At 59.4% G+C, this 21,294-nt stretch overlaps 1 protein-coding gene across 21 annotated transcripts in view; it reads right to left on the reverse strand.

The window, feature by feature from the left end:
* The window catches only part of DTNB (dystrobrevin beta), a 190,323-nt gene that overhangs the window by 20,969 nt on the left and 148,060 nt on the right, over positions 1-21,294 (reverse strand). The window lies entirely within an intron of this gene.

A 21,294-nucleotide genomic window follows, 5' to 3' on the forward strand; every position in this document is an offset into this window, starting at 1 on the left:
CATCCTGACAAGTGCTTTGAAGGCGCACAGCACCACATCGTCAATAATCTGTTCTCTGCAGCCACTCGTGTGTTGCAACAACCTCCAGACCCCCCTGCTCCAGCGCAGAGCTCCCGGGGCTGGGTTCTGGCTGCTCTGCTCACGGCTTTACGATCTGTGACCGTATTGATATTTCGGCACGGTCCCTGCGCTGCCCTTGATTAACGGCGAGCTGCTCGTAACCCAGCGCCCGGCGAGAGGCGGCGGCCGCGCGGCCCCCTGAGCAAACACCGGCTGTTTGAGCCCTGCGCTCGCCCGGCGTTTTGAAGCCTGCGCATCGTTTGCTCCCTTTGACGTGCATCAGTTACCGGGGCAACCCGGCCGGCGCCGCGGCGATGGTGCAATGACACCGCCAGCACCCTGTGCATCCGTGACACCGCCAGCACCCTGTGCATCCGTGACACCGCCAGCACACTGTGCATCCATGACACCGCCAGCACACTCTGCATTGGTGACACCACTAGCACCCTGTGCATCCGTGACACCGCCAGCACCCTGTGCATCGGTGACACCGCCAGCACCCCGTGCATTGGTGACACCGCCAGCACCCTGTGCACTGGTGACACCGCCAGAACCCCGTGCATTGGTGACACTACCAGCACCCTGTGCATCGGTGACATCGCCAGCACCCTGTGCATCCGTGACACCGCCAGAACCCCGTGCATTGGTGACACTACCAGCACCCCGTGCATCGGTGACACCACTAGCACCCTGTGCATCGGTGACACCGCCAGCACCCTGTGCATTGGTGACACTGCCAGCACCCTGTGCATTGGTGACACCGCCAGCACCCTGCACACTGGTGACACCACCAGCACCCTGTGTATTGGTGACACCACCAGCACCCTGTGAATCGGTGACATCACCAGCACCTGTGCATTGGTGACACCGCCAGCACCCCGTGCATTGGTGACACTGCCAGCACCCCGTGCACTGGTGACACCGCCAGAACCCCGTGCATTGGTGACACTACCAGCACCCTGTGCATCGGTGACATCGCCAGCACCCTGTGCACTGGTGACACCGCCAGAACCCCGTGCATTGGTGACACTACCAGCACCCCGTGCATCAGTGACACCACTAGCACCCTGTGCATCGGTGACACCGCCAGCACCCTGTGCATTGGTGACACTGCCAGCACCCTGCACACCGGTGACACCGCCAGCACCCTGCACACTGGTGACACCACCAGCACCCTGTGTATTGGTGACACCACCAGCACCCTGTGAATCGGTGACATCACCAGCACCTGTGCATTGGTGACACCGCCAGCACCCCGTGCATTGGTGACACCGCCAGCACCCCGTGCATTGGTGACACTGCCAACACCCCGTGCATTGGTGACACTGCCAGCACCCTGTGCATTGGTGACACTGCCAACACCCCGTGCATTGGTGACACCGCCAGCACCCCGTGCACTGGTGACACCGCCACCACCCCGTGCATTGGTGACACCGCCAGCACCCTGTGCATTGGTGACATCGCCAGCACCCTGTGCACTGGTGACACCGCCAGAACCCCGTGCATTGGTGACACTACCAGCACCCTGTGCATCGGTGACATCGCCAGCACCCTGTGCACTGGTGACACCGCCAGAACCCCGTGCATTGGTGACACTACCAGCACCCCGTGCATCAGTGACACCACTAGCACCCTGTGCATCGGTGACACCGCCAGCACCCTGTGCATTGGTGACACTGCCAGCACCCTGCACACCGGTGACACCACCAGCACCCTGTGAATCGGTGACATCACCAGCACCTGTGCATTGGTGACACCGCCAGCACCCCGTGCATTGGTGACACTGCCAACACCCCGTGCATTGGTGACACCGCCAGCACCCCGTGCACTGGTGACACCGCCAGCACCCTGTGCATTGGTGACACCGCCAGCACCCCGTGCACTGGTGACACTGCCAGCACCCTGTGCATCGGTGACACCGCCAGCACACCCTGTGCATTGGTGACACCGCCGGCACCCTCTGCATCAGTGACACCACCAGTACCCTCTGCATTGGTGACACTGCCAGCACCCTCTGCATCAGTGACACTTCCAGCAATGTTCGCATCGGTGACACTGTGAGCACCCTGTGTATTGGCGACACTGCCAGCACCCTGCACACCGGTGACACCACCAGCACCCTGTGTATTGGTGACACTGCCAGCACCCTGTGCATTGGTGACACCGCCAGCACTCTGTGCATTGGTGACACTGCCAGCACCCTGCACAGCCCCTCCCCAGCACCTATCACCACCACGTTTCACCGGTTGTCACATCGGGTGCTGCCCGGCTCCAAGGTCCCGTGTCCCACGCAGGGGACACTGCTCGGGGTGGCCTGGGGACCACGGCGCTCCAGCTGATCCCTGCCAGCCCAGAGCTGACACTCGTATGAACATGAAAACCTCGTCATGTGTAAAACTGTCAGTTCGAAACTGCATTAGTGATACGGGGACTAAAAGAAGTGAGTACAATGTCCTCGTGACACGGGTTTTTGCAGAGGAGAGGGTTGCGGGAGGGAGGTGGCATCTGTCGAAGGTCAAATCATTAGAAAACGCACACGCAACACCAGCAACTTCACCGGTGAACCCGGGTGAACACTGGGAGATGAGGGAAAACACCCACGGGTGAACCCGGGTGAACACTGGGAGATGAGGGAAAACACCCACGGGTGAACCCGGGTGAACACCGGGAGATGAGGGGAAACACCCACGGGTGAACCCGGGTGAACACCGGGAGATGAGGGAAAACACCCACGGGTGAACCCGGGTGAACACCGGGAGATGAGGGAAAACACCCACGGGTGAACCTGGGTGAACACCGGGAGATAATGGGAAATGGCCCACGGGTGAACCCGGGTGAACACCGGGACATGAGGGAAAACACCCACGGGTGAACCCGGTGAACATCGGGAGATGAGGGGAAACGGCCCACGGGTGAACCCGGGTGAACACCGGGAGACGAGGGAAAACACCCACGGGTGAACCCGGGTGAACACCGGGAGACGAGGGAAAACACCCACGGGTGAACCCGGGTGAACACCGGGAGATGAGGGAAAACACCCACGGGTGAACCCGGGTGAACACCGGGAGATGAGGGAAAACACCCACGGGTGAACCCGGGTGAACACCGGGAGATGAGGGAAAACACCCACGGGTGAACCTGGGTGAACATCGGGAGATAATGGGAAACGGCCCACGGGTGAACCCGGGTGAACACCGGGAGACGAGGGAAAACACCCACGGGTGAACCCGGGTGAACACCGGGAGATGAGGGAAAACACCCACGGGTGAACCCGGGTGAACATCAGGAGACGAGGGAAAACACCCACGGGTGAACCTGGGTGAACATCGGGAGATGAGGGAAAACATCCACGGGTGAACCCGGGTGAACATCGGGAGACGAGGGAAAACACCCACGGGTGACCCCGGTGAACACCGGGAGACGAGGGAAAACACCCACGGGTGAAGCCGGGTGAACACCGGGAGGAAACCCGGCGGCAGCGCCGTGCCGAGGTGGATGAGCCGCAGCTCCAGTCCCCGGGGGCGGCTGGAGGGGCCGGGGGGTGTTTTCTGTTTTGGAGCCCGTTCCCCAGGCTGCACCTCCACCCGAGACCCCCTGAGGGTGGTGGGTGTGAGAGGGACGGCAAACAAAACGCCACCAAGAGCGTTTGTTACCTGGAAAAGCTCCGTTACTGGGGTGAGGCATCCCTGCCGCCCCCCGTCCCCAAGCACGCTTGCCCACGCTGCGAGGGGACGGATTTCACCCTGTGCGGCAAACTCGACCCATCCCACCCATCTCCACATCTGGCCCACGCTGCTTTTTGCAGATGCGCTGGTTCCTTGGGCCACGGGGAGACCCTGACCCCCAGAAACGCCCACGGCGGCAGCGCCAGCGCCCGGACACCCCGCGCACACGGAGCCTTCGGGAGGGAAAGCTCTTCTTCACCGCCCTTTACCTCCGAGACGCTGTCTCCATCTGTACTCTTAGAGTAAGAGCCCAGGCACTTGGCTTCATTTCTTTAAGCCCTGGGCAGGCAGACGGGCCGTGACGATTTGCATACGGCAGCAACCAGGGGCTGGGAACGTCCCCGGCCCCGCGGCCACACGGTTTCTGGGACCCGCAGGGATGTGGGGAACAACTCGCGAGAGCACACACAGCAACGTGATAGAGCAGCTCCGGGCAGGGCTGCATCCCCCCGTGCTCACACACCCAGCCCCGCGACGCCGGCCATGTGGGAGGATCTGAGAGGTTTCGGTTCAGCAAAGGTTTGAAAATCACAAGAAACGCGTCTGGTCTGTCCCCAGCGCCAGCGGGGAGCGGGGCTGCTGCTGGGGACCGCAGGGTGACAGCTCCACGGCCACTGGTGAGCCCAGAGCTGCACTGGGACCCCGTGGGCTCCAGTTACTGCACTGGGACACCATGGGCAGCAGTATCTCCACTGGGTCCCCATTGGCTCCAGTAGCTGCACTGGGACCCCATGGGCTCCAGTTACTGCACTGGGGCACCATGGACACCAGCACCTCCACTGGGACCCCATAAGCTCCAGTTACTGCACTGGGACCTCACCGGCCCCAGCAGCTGCCCTGGGTCTCCATGGGCTCCATTAGCTGCACTGGGACATCGTGGGCAGCAGTATCTCCACCGGGATCCCATGGGCAGTGGAACTGGGACCTCACAAGCTCCAGTAACTGCACCGCGACCTCCAGTAACTGCACCGGGACCACACCGACCCCAGTAACGGCACTGGTGGGTGGGTTGGCTCCAGGCAGTGACCGAGCCCCCACCAGCCGCTCGTGTTCTCCCCACCAGTGGGATGCAGGAGAGAACTGGGAAAGCAGAAGCAAGCAAAGCTCATGGGGTGACCTGGGCTGGAGCTCCTGGCCAAGGTGACCCATCTCACTGATGGGATGATAGATGAAGCTCCAGGCCAGCACTGACACCACATGGACCTCTACCACCTGCTAATATCTGTTTTTCTCTAACTCCAGATAAAATTTAAACAAATTATAAAGCTAAAATAAAATACACTAAAATAAAACAAATACACTTTACATATTGATCTCTCTTCTCCTTCTTTACATAGGGCATGTGGTCTCAACATGCTCTGCACCGAATGATGAGTCCTGTGGAAAAATGATGCGCATGGAAAATGCTGCATGACCCGAGACCGCGATGTGCACACCTACAGGGAGCAGAAATAAGAGAGTGAGCTGGTGTTTCCAGCCCTTCGCACGGCCGGTGTCCCCCGGTCACAGCTCGGGCAGCGCGTCACCCGTGGGACACAACGGCATTGCAGGCAGCAGGAGCCCGGGGGTGACCAAGGGGACATGGGTGAGAGCCGAGGACACGGATGGTGACACATGGATGGTGACACATGGATGGTGACACGGAGCCGCACCCACAGCTGGGCTGGCCCTGCGCAGCCGGAAACCAGCGCTGTCCTAGAAAGCACTTTAATGACCGAGCAAGCGTGACAGACACCTGGGGCGGAGGTGGAGCGAGCAGCGGGGAGCCAGCCGGCCGTGGCAGCCCCGCCACAAACAGCGGCCCCCATGGACCAACAGCAACCCCTGCGACCAACAGCAACCCCCATGGACCAACAGCAACCCCTGCGACCAACAGCAACCCCCATGGACCAACAGCAACCCCTGCGACCAACAGCAACCCCCATGGACCAACAGCAACCCCTGCGACCAACAGCAACCCCCATGACCAATGACAACCCCCATGATCAACAGCAACCCCCATGGACCAACAGCAACCCCCATGACCAATAGCAGCCCTCATGGACCAACAGCAATCCCTTTGACCAACAGCAACCCCTATGACCAGCAGCAATCCCCATGACCAACAGCAACCCCCATGGACCAACAGCAACCCCCGCGACCAATGGCAACCCCCATGGACCAACAGCAACCCCCGCAACCAACGGCAACCCCCATGACCAATGGCAATCCCCATGACCGACAGCAACCCCCATGACCAATGACAACCCCCATGACCAACAGCAACCCCCGTGACCAACAGCAACCTCCATGACCAACAGCAGCCCCCATGACCAATGACAACCCCCATGACCAGCAGCAGCTGCGATGACCCATGACAAGCCCCACGACCAATGGCAACCCCCACAGACCAACAGCAATCCCCACAGACCAACGGCAACCCCCATGACCAACAGCAGTCCCCATGACCAACAGCAACCCCTGCAACCAATGGCAACCCCCATGACCAAGAGCAACCCCCATGACCAGCAGCAACCCCCGCAGAACAACAGCAACTCCCATGACAAACAACAGCCCCCATGATCAACAGCAACCTCCATGACCAATGGCAACCCCCACGAACAACGGCAAACCCCATGACCAACAGCAACCCCCACGACCAACAGCAGCCCCCATGACCAACAGCAACCTCCATGACCAATGGCAACCCTCACGAACAATGGCAAACCCCCTGACCAACAGCAACCCCCACAACCAACAGCAGCCCCCATGACCAACAGCAACCCACAGGACCAACGGCAGCCCCCTCACACCCCCGGTGCTGTAGCGTGGGGCAGCCGAGCCCCTGCAGCCACGGGAAGTGAACCAGGACAGTCCCGAGACAGCTCACGGACACAGCGGGAGCCCAATGGGAAGGAATTGCTGAGGGGGGTCAATATATCACTCTCCCAACCTTCCTTCCTTCCTGGGGCCTGGGGGTTCAGCTGGAGAACAGGAGCTGAGGGGAGACCTTCTGATCTCTGAACTGCCTGAAAGGAGCTTGGAGCCAGGGGGGTCGGGCTCTGCTCCCCAGGAACAAGCGCCAGGAGCAGAGGAAACGGCCTCAAGTTGCGCCAGGAGAGGTTGAGGTTGGATCTGGGAACAATTTCTTCCCCAAAGGGCTGTGGGGCATTGGAACGGGCTGCCCAGGGCAGTGCTGGAGTCACCATCCCTGGAGGGCTGGACAGACGGACAGGAGGTTCTCAGGACATGGGGCAGGGACAGGGCTGGGTAACTGTTGGATGAGCCTGAGGATCTCTTCTAACTAAAATGCTTCTGTGATTCTTTTCTGCAATGGTTGAAGGCAAAGAGGATGATGGGAGGAATGGTGCAAGGTCTGACAAACAGCGGAGCTGAGGCTCTCCCTGTGGCTTCTCAGGCTGCTGAAGTGACCCTGTGCTGGGGCTCTTGTTCCAGCGTCTCCTCTCCCAGCACAGTCAAGTGCCTCTGCAGCTTTGCTGGTAAAGACAGCGGCGCACACACAGAATCCCAGAGTGTCAGGGGCTGAAGGGCCCTGGAAAGCTCACCCAGTGCAATCCCCCCGGAGCAGGAACACCCAGCTGAGGTTCCACAGGAAGGTGTCCAGGCGGGTTTGAATGTCTGCAGAGAAGGAGACTCCACAACCTCCCTGGGCAGCCTGGGCCAGGCTCTGACACCCTCACCCCCAACAAGTTGCTTCTCCTCTTTCAGTGGAACCTCCTGTGTTCCAGTTTGCACCCATTGCCCCTTGTCCTGTCACTGGTTGTCACCCAGAAGAGCCTGGCTCCATCCTCCTGACACTGCCCCTTTCCATATTGATCCCCAGGAATGAGTCCCCCCTCAGTCTCCTCTTCTCCAGCTCCAGAGCCCCAGCTCCCTCAGCCTTTCCTCACACGGGAGATGCTCCACTCCCTCCAGCATCTTGGTGGCTGCGCTGGACTCTCTGCAGCAGTTCCCTGTCCTTCTGGAGCTGAGGGGCCACAACCGGACACAATATTCCAGGTGTGGTCTCCCCAGGGCAGAGCAGAGGGGCAGGAGAACCTCTCTGACCCGCTGCCCACCACGGAGCCGTGCTCTGCTCTGCTCTGCTCTGCTCTGCTCTGCTCTGCTCCTGCTCGGCCAGCGCCGCAGCGCCCACGGGACGGGAAGCTCGGGATGTGTTTGTAAACAGAGCAGAGGTGGATCTGAAGGCGTTTGTAAACTGCTCCGCGACTCCGCTGGACGTGCAGCCTCAGAACACCCCGGGGTTACTGACTCCCCCCATGTGCTGCCTGAAACCGCACCGGGGGGACACAGAAGATGGATTTCAAGTCAGAAAAACAACGGGGGAAACCTCTGACCCAGCTCCTGAAATGTTTGGGAGCTGACATCGATTTATTGGCCCCAGTTTATCAAGTCTTGTATACAAGACCTGTGAGGCTTAACCTAAAAAGCCCTGAACATTTCCTGAAGAGAAGAGGCAGAGCTCCGGTCCGCGCAGCACAGCCAGCGCAGGGCATTGCGCAGCTTTGAGCTGGGACACAAAACACCGCGCAGCACCTCCTCCCTTGTCCCCGCAGCTCAGCTGGAGCTCCCCCACCTCTCTGGTGACCTGCTGCCAAATTCCCTGCCAGCGCCACGACAGGAGGGTTTGAAAGGAGAACGGGACGACAGAAGCACTGCAAAGGAGCCTCAGAGGGTGTCTGGTCCGACCTCCTCTACCGAGCAAGGCCAACTTCTCAGTGTTGCTCGGGGTCTTCTTCATCTTTGAAAAGCCCCCAAAAGGGAGATCCCGGAGCCCTCGGGCAGCCTGTTCCAGCCCTTAACCACTCAGGGGATCCCTTCCCAGCCCCTCCGAGGTGTGACCGTCCCCTCCTCGGGCACCGCCGAGAAGACTCTGGCTCTGCTTTCCCTTCGTCACCCGGTAGGAGACAAATTACAGCTGGGTACCCTCTTTGCTCCTCTCTCCAGGCTGAAGACGCAGCTCACACACCACCCTGACCAGAGGGTTTTGTAGGACACAGACCTTAGGAAAGGTTCTCCATGGGGAGTCAGCACAGACGGACGGGGCCCCATCCTCAGTGCCTTTCCAAGCTCTGCCTACGTGAAGCCAGACCTAACCCGATCTAGTGCCAGCAGCAATCCTGCTCCGTGCGCAAAGCTGAGCTCAAGACCCCCAGGAGGCCCCACATCTCTGCAATCTACAGATGCTCACTGAGAAACCAAGAAATCTTGCTTTGCAAGAAACAGACGTTGATCTTAATGCACTGTATTATGTAGCATGTGCCTGCGAATAGATCAGAATAAAAGGGATCTTGTATGTATCTAAACCCGAAGAGCTAACGGCTTTCAGAGAAATGATTTAGACAGGTAAACCAACCTCAAATAACCAACTCCAGAGAACAGGGCAGAAGCGGAACAAACCCCAGAATAGGAACACAGGGGCTACAACTCCCCCTTGTTGTTCCGCATCCTGCGCAGGAGACAAAGCGCGCCCGAGGGTGGCAAACGGCCCCCCAGAAAGGCAGGGGCTGGGCTAGGAAGTGAAATGGCGAGGGGTTTCTCATCTGCGCATCGGGCACGTTCAGCGTCTGATTCCCCTTCACCGCGCTCTCCGTTGGCTTCACCTGCCAGCCATGGGACGGCGCCGGAGCTGCCGCGGCTCCAGAGCCTTCACCCTGTTCTCTGGAAGGAACCGGAGCCCTTCCCCACGTGCAGCGGCTTCCTCGGGATCACACAGCTCTCGCCCAGGTGTTCTCCCCCAGTTTGCACCCATTGCCCCTTGTCCTGTCACTGGTTGTCACCCAGAAGAGCCTGGCTCCATCCTCCTGACACTGCCCCTTTCCATATTGATCCCCAGGAATGAGTCCCCCCTCAGTCGAGGGCTGGGGGTGCGCCAAACCGAGCCCCTTGGCTGTGTATTTCACCAGAAAGCCTGTCAAGTAGGAAATGAAGTTATTCTTTGCACAGACGTGTATGTCATCATCTGCCTAAGCCCATGGCATTTGCGTCCAAAATTTGACGCGCACACCCATCCCCGAAGCCACCGTGCCCTCGCGTTCCTCCGCTCGCTTTGGGGCCGAGCCAAGCCAAGAACCCGCACCGAGGAGCCTGAAGAACGAGCTGAGACGCTCCTTGTGCTGAGGCCAACGCTTGACTTCCCTCCTTGAGAAGATCACGAGCTTTATTGATGAGGATAATTATGGAGAAGTAACACCCTCCGGGAGGCGTTTGATTTGGCCATGCGTGACTTTCTGCAGGCAGCGGCAGCAGCAAAAGAGCATTTTGCACAGATCAGGCAAAAGAAGGTGAAAAGATGCAGCGCGACAGACACGTCCCACGGGAGGCGGTTCGGGTTTGGCCTTCGGAGCGGCGTGTTGCCGCGTCCCGCCCGCGCCGCGCACCCCGACCGGGCGCTCGCCGCCAAACCCACCGCTCGGCGAGGAGCCTCCAGGGCTCACACACCCACACGGGGCACCATTTGGGGTGATTAGAGATGACACACACCAGGGCGCAGACAGAGACGCAGAGGCAGAGACCTTGTGCGGGAAGGAGCGCAGAGCCTGGCCTAGCAGAGCTGACCTAGGCCTAGGCTGCCTTCTTCATTCACCATTGACTATTCATAGGATTTACAGGTAGGGGCCTGGACTAAGATGTTTACAAAAGGTGTTTTTCCACTAATTGCTATTAAAACCACACTAAACTCATGTAATGTTTGTCTCACTAGTATTTCCACCCATTCACAGACCAGGCTCAAGCACATTCACGCATCCCATGCACCTGGGGGCGGTTTTCCGAGATCCCATTCTCACCAGTCTGGGCTATAACTTTTTACAATAACGAGAAACGTACTTCAAAGTAATCTGTCCAAGGCCTTTTATCTATTATTATGTTAGTATCACATCTTCGACCGTCCAAGCGGTCATGTTAGTATTGATCTTCCTTTATCATCCAGGTGGCTGGAACTGCATATCTTGCTTTCCCACATTTTACTTTCCAACACTCGCCGGCATCATTCTCCCTGTGTTTTGCAGTTTGCAGGCACACCTGGATGTCTCTGCTGTCCCCCTGGCTGTCCCCCCTGTCCCCCTGGCTGTCCCCGCTGTCCCCCTGGTTGTCCCCCCCTGTCCCCCTGGCTGTCCCCGCTGTCCCCCTGGCTGTCCCCCCCGTCCCCCTGGCTGTCCCCGCTGTCCCCCTGGCTGTCCCCCCTGTCCCCATGGCTGTCCCCGCTGTCCCCCTGGCTGTCCCTCTGTCCCCGTGGCTGTCCCCACTGTCCCCCTGGCTGTCCCCCCTGTCCCCATGGCTGTCCCCCTCTGTCCCCGTGGCTGTCCCCGCTGTCCCCCTGGCTGTCCCCCTGTCCCCGTGGCTGTCCCCCGCTGTCCCCCTGGCTGTCCCCCTGTCCCCGTGGCTGTCCCTCGCTGTCCCCCTGGCTGTCCCCCCTGTCCCTGTGGCTGTCCCTGCTGTTCCCATGGCTGTCCCTGCTGTCCCCGTGGCTGTCCCCCCTGTTCCCGTGGCTGTCCTCGCTGTCCCCCTGGCTGTCCCCCTTCCCTGTGGCTGTCCCTGCTGTCGCCACGGCTGTCCCCGCTGTCCCCGTGGCTGTCCCCGCTGTCCCCGTGGCTGTCCCCCCCTGTCCCCCTGGCTGTCCCCCCCTGTCCCCGTGGCTGTCCCCCCTGTCCCCCTGGCTGTCCCCCCATCCCTGTGGCTGTCCCTGCTGTCGCCATGGCTGTCCCCGCTGTCCCCGTGGCTGTCCCCCCCTGTCCCCCTGGCTTTTCCCCCCTGTCCCCATGGCTGTCCCCGCTGTCCCCCTGGCTGTCCCCGCTGTCCCCCTGGCTGTCCCCCTGTCCCCCTGGCTGTCCCCCTGTCCCCGTGGCTGCAGCAGGGGCTCCGTGCACACGGGCGCACCCAGCGCGGAGCTGGAGCCACTCTGCAGCGGTGCCTCGTGCAACCAACGCGCTGAGGAGCCACAGGAAATCCTGCAGCTATAAATAATGGAAGTAAGTGGTGTTTGCTGCAATTTCAGCTGCTTTTGCTGCGGTCAGGAGCTACGGAAGCCGCTGTTGGCGGAGGGTGAGCTGCAGGGAAGCGCCGCTGTTTGCTGACGCGGAAAGGAAGAGAATCCCAGGAAAACGCAGCTGTCAGAAAACACCTCGTCCACCCTCTGCACCACAGCTGGGGCCGCTCCTCATAATCCCCGCCTGACAGATGTTTATCCGACACGCTTTCAAAAACCTCTCCATTCAGAGTTTCCTAGAGCCTAAATGAAACCCCTAAACCAAGTTTCCAGCAAGCGGAGCCCACGGCCCAGCCCCACAGGGGACGGCAGCTCTTCCCTCCTTGTGCCGTCACCTCTTCCATGCCCAGAGCCCTCCAGCCTGCGCCCCAGCCCCTCATCTCCAGACTAACAAAGCCAGGCCTTGCTGGGTGACCCGGCGGTTGGGCCAGGACCAGCCAGGACCTGCTGCAGCTTCATGGAGAGCGGATCAGAGGAACAACCTCCCGCTCCAGGTGGGACCACAGGAGGGGCACAGAACGGGGGGCTGGGCTGTGGGGCTGGTGAACCCCAAAGTTGCACCAGGGGAGGTTGAGGTTGGATCTGGGAACAATTTCTTCCCCAAAGGGCTGTGGGGCATTGGAACAGGCTGCCCAGGGCAGTGCTGGAGTCACCATCCCTGGAGGGCTGGACAGACGGACAGGAGGTTCTCAGGGCGTGGGGCAGGGACAGGGGTGGGGGAATGGCTGGATGGACTCGAGGGTCTCTTCTAATCAAAACGCTTCTTTGATTCCTTCCCCCAATGGTTGCAGGCAAGGAGGCTGATGGAAGGAGCAGCGCAATGGTCCCGCAGCACAGCCGGCCGCGCTCTGCAGTTTGCATTTGCTCAGCTGATTTTCCTGCACACGCATTGCAGATGCTCCTTCCTACCTTCTGAAATCCAAAGCCTTTTTTTCCTCCAAATATTCCCACAATTTTTCAGGATAGATTTGAATTCTCCTCCCCTTCTCTGCAGCCCCAGTGATCTCCTCCTGCCTGATGCCAAGGGCGAATCCAAGTCCCTTGCAGGAAGGCTGAACAGTAATTAATTCAGGACAGAAATAACGAACTATAGAGGAATTTCAATTTACATGTCTTTCTATTTTAACAGAAACCCCCTGACGACTGACGTTGGAGAAAACTTGCCCAACCTAACGTACAGCTGCTCTGCACGAGGCTCCTGCAGCCGCCGCGGCTCCGGCTCCACGGGGCGACACGGAGCTGGCTCGAGGGGGCTGCGAGGGGACGAGCAGAGGGGGATGCTCCTGTTGCCGCCTTCTCCTCTCATTCAAGCCGTGATAAATATCGGAATGCTGCTGAGCCGGTTTGGGCTGAGACCGTCGGGTCTTGTCTTGCCGTTCCGGCTTCGGCAGGGGATCGGGTCGGGACGGACGAGCGCAGCCCCTGTGCCGCAAGGGATCCTCACGAGTTTGGGTCTGCAGCGCCATTTGCAGTTTTCCCTCTCACCAGTAATTCAAAAATAACCAGAAACGGAGGAGAAAAAAAATGCTTTTCGCGTGCTGCAAATGAAACTATTGCTGCCTCTGCCTGAGTAATTCCAGCTTGACTACAGCCTGTGCTAAAAATAATGCACCCCCCTCCCCGCGAATGCTCTTTGATGAAAATATTTAAAGCAGAAAATCAGGTAACTAAATCAGAGCCCCCCCCAGTCGGTCCCGTTAACCTTGTTCTTGTAGGAAAATTGGATTTCGCTGTCCCGTGTGGCACATCAGCCCCAGCTCCCGCTCCAACGGGCCTCGCGCTGCCCTCCCCACAGCGGCCACGCAGGGAATGCGCGGAAGGCTGATCAGGGTAGGCTAACGACCTTCCTGAAGCATTAATATAATCCCCGACTAAAGCCCAACGCAGGGCTGTCTGCATGGCCACAGACGGAGAGTGACACGACGCCCGTGTCCCCCTGCACCCCAAAGTCCCCCCGGTCCCCCCAGTGTGGGGTGGCAGGCGGGAGCAGCGGGGACGAGGCCCCTCCATCCAGCCCGTGTGAATGCACCGCGCTCCCCTCACACACGCCAATCCAGCGATGCCAGCCCCGCGATGCTGACCCGGCAATGCCAACCTGGTGATGCCAACTCGGCAATGCCAATCCAGTGATGCCCACCCGGCGATGCCAACTCGGTGATGCCAACCCAGTGACGCCAACCCAGCAATGCCGACCCAGCAATGCCAACCCAGTGACGCCAACCCAGTGATGCCAACCCGGCGATGCCAACCCAGCGATGCCAACCCAGTGACGCCAATCCAGTGACGCCAACCCGGCGATGCCAACCCGGCGATGCCAACCCAGTGATGCCGACCCAGCAATGCCAACCCAGTGACGCCAATCCGGCAATGCCAACCCAGCAATGCCAACCCAGTGACGCCAATCCGGCAATGCCAACCCAGCAATGCCAACCCAGCAATGCCAACCCAGTGACGCCAACCCGGCGATGCCAACCCAGTGATGCTGACCCAGCAATGCCAACTCAGTGACGCCAACCCGGCGATGCCAACCCGGCAATGCCAACCCAGCGATGCCAACCCAGTGACGCCAACCCAGTGACGCCAACCCGGCAATGATAACCTGGCGATGCCAACCCAGTGACGCCAACTCGGCAATGCCAACCCAGTGATGCCGACCCAGCAATGCCAACCCAGTGACGCCAACCCGGCGATGCCAACCCGGCAATGCCAACCCAGCGATGCCCACCCAGCAATGCCAACCTGGTTATGCCCACCAAGCGATGCCAACCTGGCGATACCAACCTGGCAATGCCAACCTGGCGATGCCAACCCAGTAGACGCCAATCCGGCGATGCCAACCCAGCGGTGCCCACCCGGCGATGACAACCTGGCGATGCCAACTCAGCGATGCCAACCTGGTGATGCCAACCCGGCGATACCAACCTGGCGATGCCAACTCAGCGATGCCAACCCGGCGATGCTGACCTGGCAATGCTAACCTGGCGATGCCCACCCAGTGATGTCGACCCGGCGATGCCGACTAACCCGGTGGTGTGGAGCAGGGGCCAGGCTGAGGCGACGGGATTATGAGACAGCACATCGCCCGCTGCACTGAAGGGATTGCGTTTAATTGTTCAAAATCACATAATTAGATTAGACACAGCGAAGCGGGCGCCGATACGGCGTGGGCTGCGAGGCAGGCGACGCGCGGCGAGGCCGAGTGTGCCGGGTGTGCCGGGGGCGCGCAGGGGAGGGGAAGGGGCCAGACCGTGCATGGAGCAGCTTTGGGTTTGAATCCCAGTGTTAATTAACAGCTCCTGTGCTTGGGAAGCGTCTCTCCCCTGCGGGCACAGCTCAGTGCTGGTGGGCCAGGGGCTGCGGCCGGGCTGTGACCCCCACCCAGCTGGGACTGCTGGGCTGTGACCCCCACCCAGCTGGGCCTGCCAGGCCGGGCATGGCCATTACCACACTCGTTGGTGCGAAATGAAAACCGCTGCAGCAGAGCCCCCGTGGCCGTCGCCTCGGCCCAGGCAGGGCTGGCACAGCCGCGGCGCCCGCGGCACCGGGTGGGACGGCGCATCCTCCTGCGAACGGGAGAGACGTCGCCGTCGCCATTCCCACCGCTGCCCTGCCAGCCGCCTGCTGTTACTCAGCTCTTTTGCAGCTTGCTTTTTCAGCTTTAATCCTAACTCACGGGTAACCCGTGCCTTCGGGAGAGCTCTTTTATGCAGTTTTGCTGCCACTGCTAAAGGCAAGCGAGTGTTTTCAGGTATTTTCAAACCCCATGGAAGCGGAGGAGCTGCTTTGCGGCTCTGCTGGATATGACAGCCTTCTGCCTGCCCTGCCTTCCCCTGCCTTCTGCCTGCCCTGCCTTCTGCCTGCCTTGCCTTCCCCTGCCTTCTGCCTTCTCCTGCATGCCCTGCCTTCTGCCTGCCCTGCCTTCCTCCTGCCTGCCCTGCCTTCTCCTGCCTCCTCCTGCCTGCCCTGCCTTCTCCTGCCTGCCCTGCTTTCCTCCTGCCTTCCCCTGCCTGCCCTGCCTTCTCCTGCCTTCTCCACCTGCCCTGCCTTCTGCCTTCCCCCTGCCTTCTCCTGCCTTCTGCCTGCCTTCCCCTGCCTTCTGCCTGCCTGGCCTTCCTCTGCCTGCCCTGCCTCCTCTGCCTTCCCCTGCCTTCTGCCTGCCCGGCCTTCCTCTGCCTGCCCTGCCTTCTGCCTGCCCTGCCAGCCCTGGCTCCGGCGCCCACGGGGCAGGCGAGTCGTGCGGCAGAGCCACGCGCGCTCCTTGTGGAATTAAACACAGTGTCTCATAAAGGAGAAGAGCCACACGGATGATCCTCCCCGAATCACGACAGGCGAAAGGAGGAGGAAGAGGAAAAAGCTCCACGTCTCCACTGGTCCCGTTTAGAAGAATCCATGTTCTCCAGCAGCTACCACCGAGCCACCCAATCCTTCTTTCCTGGGTACAATAAAGCAGAAGATGCGAAGGGTACGGGCAGCTCCTGCCTTTTTGGCGGCAGTTGCCATCCTGAGGATGCTCTCCCTGCTCTCTGCTGTCGCTTGGCTTTTTCTGCACCAAAACCGCCTGGGGTGCTGCGAGCGCGGCTGCCCCGGCCCCCGGTGCCGTTTGAACCCCCCCACTCACGCCACGTTGTTTGCTGTCACTCCCCTCGCTCCCCCGGCTGTGGGACACAGCGCGGGGATCAGGAAACAATAAAGGCTCGGTTACCACACAGAACGCCTCCCTTCCCCAGCGCCTTTCAAAGCCTGACATTTTTGCTTTCATTCGCCGTCCCCCCACTCTGGGGCATGTGCTGCCGCCCCCCCAGCGGGGCCCCACGCGGGGCCCACGGCGCTGCCTCCCCACCTCCCGCTTCCAGCTGTTCCCAGGACCCCCGCGGTTCCGATTCCCACCCGACCCCCTCGCCGACTTGCGTTACAAAGGCTGAAAGCCAGTGTTATCTTTCAAAATCACCCCAGTTTTGTTTTCAGGCTTCTCAGTTGGTGCTTTTATCCTGATAACTCATCGGTGTCGCTAATGTGGCTGCAGAACGGAGCTGGAGGAGCCAGCCCGGGGGTCTGTGTGGGGTCAGAGCCAAATCACACAGAATCACAGAGTCCCAGAGTGTCAGGGGTTGAAGGGCCCTGTAAAGCTCATCCAGTGCAATCCCCCCGGAGCAGGAACACCCAGCTGAGGTTCCACAGGAAGGGGTCCAGGCGGGTTTGAATGTCTGCAGAGAAGGAGACTCCACAGCCTCCCTGGGCAGCCTGGGCCAGGCTCTGACACCCTCACCCCCAACAAGTTGCTTCTCCTCTTTCAGTGGAACCCCCTGTGTTCCAGTTTGCACCCATTGCCCCTTGTCCTGTCACTGGTTGTCACCCAGCAGAGCCTGGCTCCATCCTCCTGACACTGCCCCTTTCCATATTGATCCCCAGGAATGAGTCCCCCCTCAGTCTCCTCTTCTCCAGCTCCAGAGCCCCAGCTCCCTCAGCCTTTCCTCACACGGGAGATGCTCCACTCCCTTCAGCATCTTGGTGGCTGCGCTGGACTCTCTGCAGCAGTTCCCTGTCCTTCTGGAGCTGAGGGGCCACAGCTGGACACAATATTCCAGGTGTGGTCTCCCCAGGGCAGAGCAGAGGGGCAGGAGAACCTCTCTGACCTACTGACCACCCCCTTCTAACCCACCCCAGGTACCATTGGCTTCCTGGCCACAAGGGCCCAGTGCTGGCTCATGCTCACCCTGCTGTCCCCAGGACCCCCCAAACCCCTGTCCCGAGGGGGTGGGTGCTGTTGGGAGCTGGGGTCCTGCGCCCCCATCGGTCCAACACGCAGCCTGATCCAAGCGCCTCTCGGGATTTGTGGCCATGGAGCAGCTCCGAGACGCCGTGTCACGGCTGAGCAGCCGCAGGACACATCCCGAGGCTGCAGCCATCGGGGTATTGCACAAAACCCTCATCTCTGACATCTCGCTGCCCAAGGTCAAGTTCCTTCTCCCTCCATGCCAGCAGAGCTGCTCTTAAGGAGAGAGAAGTCCTGCTCGTGGTGGTGCTTGGGCGGGACACAGGTACTATGATGATGGAGGCTTATGGGATAAAAACCAGAACTAGTGGGTTTCTCAACAGATCCAGCCTTTAAAGTCACCGACGGAATTCCTCCTTGGTAAGGAGAGCACGGTGCTGAGCAGAGGGTGCACAAACAAGTCCGCACACGAGCGGCTGAGCAGGCGAGGGCAGGCGGCCGGCGGGGACGTCGGGCAGGAGCCGCGGCTCTGCCGAACAAAGCAGCACCTCGGTAATCCCGGGCCAGCCGTGCTCCCCTTCCACAGCCCGGAAAACAGGCTCCCCAAGCTCGCCGCGCCGCACAAAACGCCACGCGCGCAGAAGCATCCGCCCCGGCACCGCATCCAAAGGATGACGGCGTTCTGGTTACCCCGATGTGATAACCATTGCCAAAGACACAACAAAGAGACAGATAAGGGAAACAGGCGTGCGAGGGGCTGAAAAGATGGATTGTCGACTGGCGACCGTGAGGCAGGAGCGTGAAATCTTCGTGCCAGAACACGGAGTCGGATGATGCTGAGAAAAGGAGCTGCCGAGGAATCTGCCCCAGGCACCGGGCAGTAACTGTGGGAGACAAACCTGGTATTTGGGGTTGTTCTCCAAAAGAGCTGTCAGCACAGGTCACCCGGCGAGGCACGGCTGTGATTTGTGGCTCCATCTCGTCGTGCTGAGAGACAACCTGCAGGCTGGGGGATCCAGCAGGAATCCCTCGGGGATCTGCCTAGTTAATATTCTAATTACATGCACAGAAATAACTGCGCTCTAATGAAACTTCCTGACGACATAAAGGTTGGGATGAATCATGAACACAGAGGCAGAGCAGAACGCTGCACACGGCAGCGATGCCGTGGGGGACGCTCACGCACCCCGCAGAAGGGTTTCTGATGCCCACGCGACTGGTTACCAGGCAAGAACCAGTTACTGGTTACTAATGGCACGGTGAGTACTCGTTAGCAGGTCAGCGCAGTCACACAAGTGGCCACGGGGCACACACTGAAGGTATCGCCATCAATCAGCCCCACCTCCCTCCAGCGCCCACGGCCCCCGGTCCGGAACGGGGAATGAGGGACGGAAAGGGGGAAAACGGGGACACACAAACCGTTCTCCACCGCAGCAGGAGTAAAAATACTATTGGTACCTAAGGACACCGTTGTGCAAAGTCCCACATGTAAACACAAACAGTCCTTCGGGCATCCAAAAGGAGTCCAAAGGGGCAAGAACCTGCAGAAATCATGGTTAACAAGCCGGTAGAAACCGATGGCGCTGACACCGTGATCACGCAGAACGCGTGTGCTCGGTGTCTTAAAATCTGGCTTTTTCCTCTTTAGGAAAGGTGAAGAACGCAAAGAGAAAAAGACGTGGGTGGTGGCACATGTTAAATATTCCTCCTTTAGTTTTATGATTAACCCAGCACTCCAGGCTCTCGATCCGTTAGATCACCGATCCGGACCACGAGCACTAACGGAGTTGCGTGCCCCAGCGAAGAAGGAGCAGGACCAGCTCTCCCTCAGCACCTACTCGCAAAGCCCAGAAGCAAAGTTGGGCGATTGTGCGGGTTTTAAACTCGAGATGGGTCTGCAAGAGCCCCCTAGGAACCCCACCGGTGTTCAGAAGGCTGGAAACGACAGGTTTGTGTTACCAGGTGCACCATGCCCAACAGGAGATTATCGCTTGGACCTGATGGTGAAACAGATGAAATCATTGATGCTGGGGAAACCCGTCGTTGCTCTGGGACCGGATTTGGACTCGATCATAGCGCAGTATTTCAGCATCCAGCACACTTTTCCTGCAGGTATTCCTTGTTAAAGGCGGCAGGATGGATAACTTACACCTGAGATCCCCGAGGAGCGGCTCCGATTGTTCTGTGGCCTGCTGATATCCATGTTCCATCAATCTCGAAGCAATGGGGACATTAATGGTATTTAGCATTTTCCTGCGTCACATTAAAAAGAAAAAGCAGAATGTTTGGGTAGCTAAGACCAGTTGGGCTAAGGTTAAAACCAGGCCTAACAATAGGAGAAGCCGATAGGAGATGATAATACCAAAACCGTAAAGGATTGTAGCTGGTGACCATGAAGGACCCTTCAGTTGGCTGCTGTGCCAGAAGATGAGTCAATAGGTACCGATGGTGCTAATGGAGATGATACTGGGACAGCTGAGCAAAACCCTTTACAGACCACACTGTAGAGCAGGGAGAGAGGAGGCGACAAGGAAAAAGCCAAACGGAGGCATCAGTTAAAGGTTTGAGAAGACCAGGAGACATCTACCACCTCAGGTTATCCAAGAGATAACGAAGAGCTGACATTAGGCAGGTAGGTACATTCCCAGGATCAAAGTCCGGAATAGCAGAGATGTTTAATCTAAAGGAAAGATAAACCAAGAGCAGCTAAGCCAGATCCAGACATCCCGGGGTGGAGACAACGCGAGTCGCAGCGGTGGGACAACCTGCAGTGCAAACCAATGCTCCTTGGTGCCGCCAGGCTTTCACAACACCACTACAGACACGTCTGGCTCAACAATTCAATACAGAATGGAACGGATTCAAAACCTGGACTGACCAGCTGAAATGTCCCATGACAGAAAGGACGGGTCAAACGGCCCCTCACCTTCAGGAGCCTGCGACCTGCCTGGACACATCTCCAGGACATTGGGACGCTTGGGTGAGAAACTCAAGTTCCAAGAGGGAACCACGCCAGTGTGAGGGGAAAGGGGGGAGATAACACCAGATCCCTCCCAGGGCACCGTCACACAGCAAAGCCGGAGCCGCGGGGGGCGGGTGGGGACATAAGGGACATAGGTTTGCTGGTGACACCAAGCTGGGAGGAGTGGTGACACTGGAAGCTGTGCTGCCATCAGAGACCTGGACAGGCTGGAGAGTTGGGCAGGGAAACATTTAATGAAATAGAACAGGGGCAAGTGTGGACTCTGGAATCTGGGTAGGAACAACCCCAGGTTCCAGTGTAAGTTGGGGAATGAGCTATTAGAGAGCAGTGTAGGGGAAAGGGACCTGGGGGTCCTGGGGACAGCAGGGTGAGCATGAGCCAGCACTGGGCCCTTGTGGCCAGGAAGGCCAATGGTACCTGGGGTGGGTTAGAAGGGGGTGGTCAGTAGGTCAGAGAGGTTCTCCTGCCCCTCTGCTCTGCCCTGGGGAGGCCACACCTGGAATCTTGTGTCCAGTTGTGGCCCCTCAGCTCCAGAAGGACAGGGAACTGCTGCAGAGAGTCCAGCGCAGCCACCAAGATGCTGGAGGGAGTGGAGCATCTCCCGTGTGAGGAAAGGCTGAGGGAGCTGGGGCTCCGGAGCTGGAGAAGAGGAGACTGAGGGGGGACTCATTCCTGGGGATCAATATGGAAAGGGGCAGTGTCAGGAGGATGGAGCCAGGCTCTTCTGGGTGACAACCAGTGACAGGACAAGGGGCAATGGGTGCAAACTGGAACACAGGAGGTTCCACTGAAAGAGGAGAAGCAACTTGTTGGGGGTGAGGGTGTC

The sequence above is a fragment of the Patagioenas fasciata genome, chromosome 3 (genome assembly GCF_037038585.1).
Source record: "Patagioenas fasciata isolate bPatFas1 chromosome 3, bPatFas1.hap1, whole genome shotgun sequence".
Lineage (NCBI taxonomy): Eukaryota > Metazoa > Chordata > Aves > Columbiformes > Columbidae > Patagioenas > Patagioenas fasciata.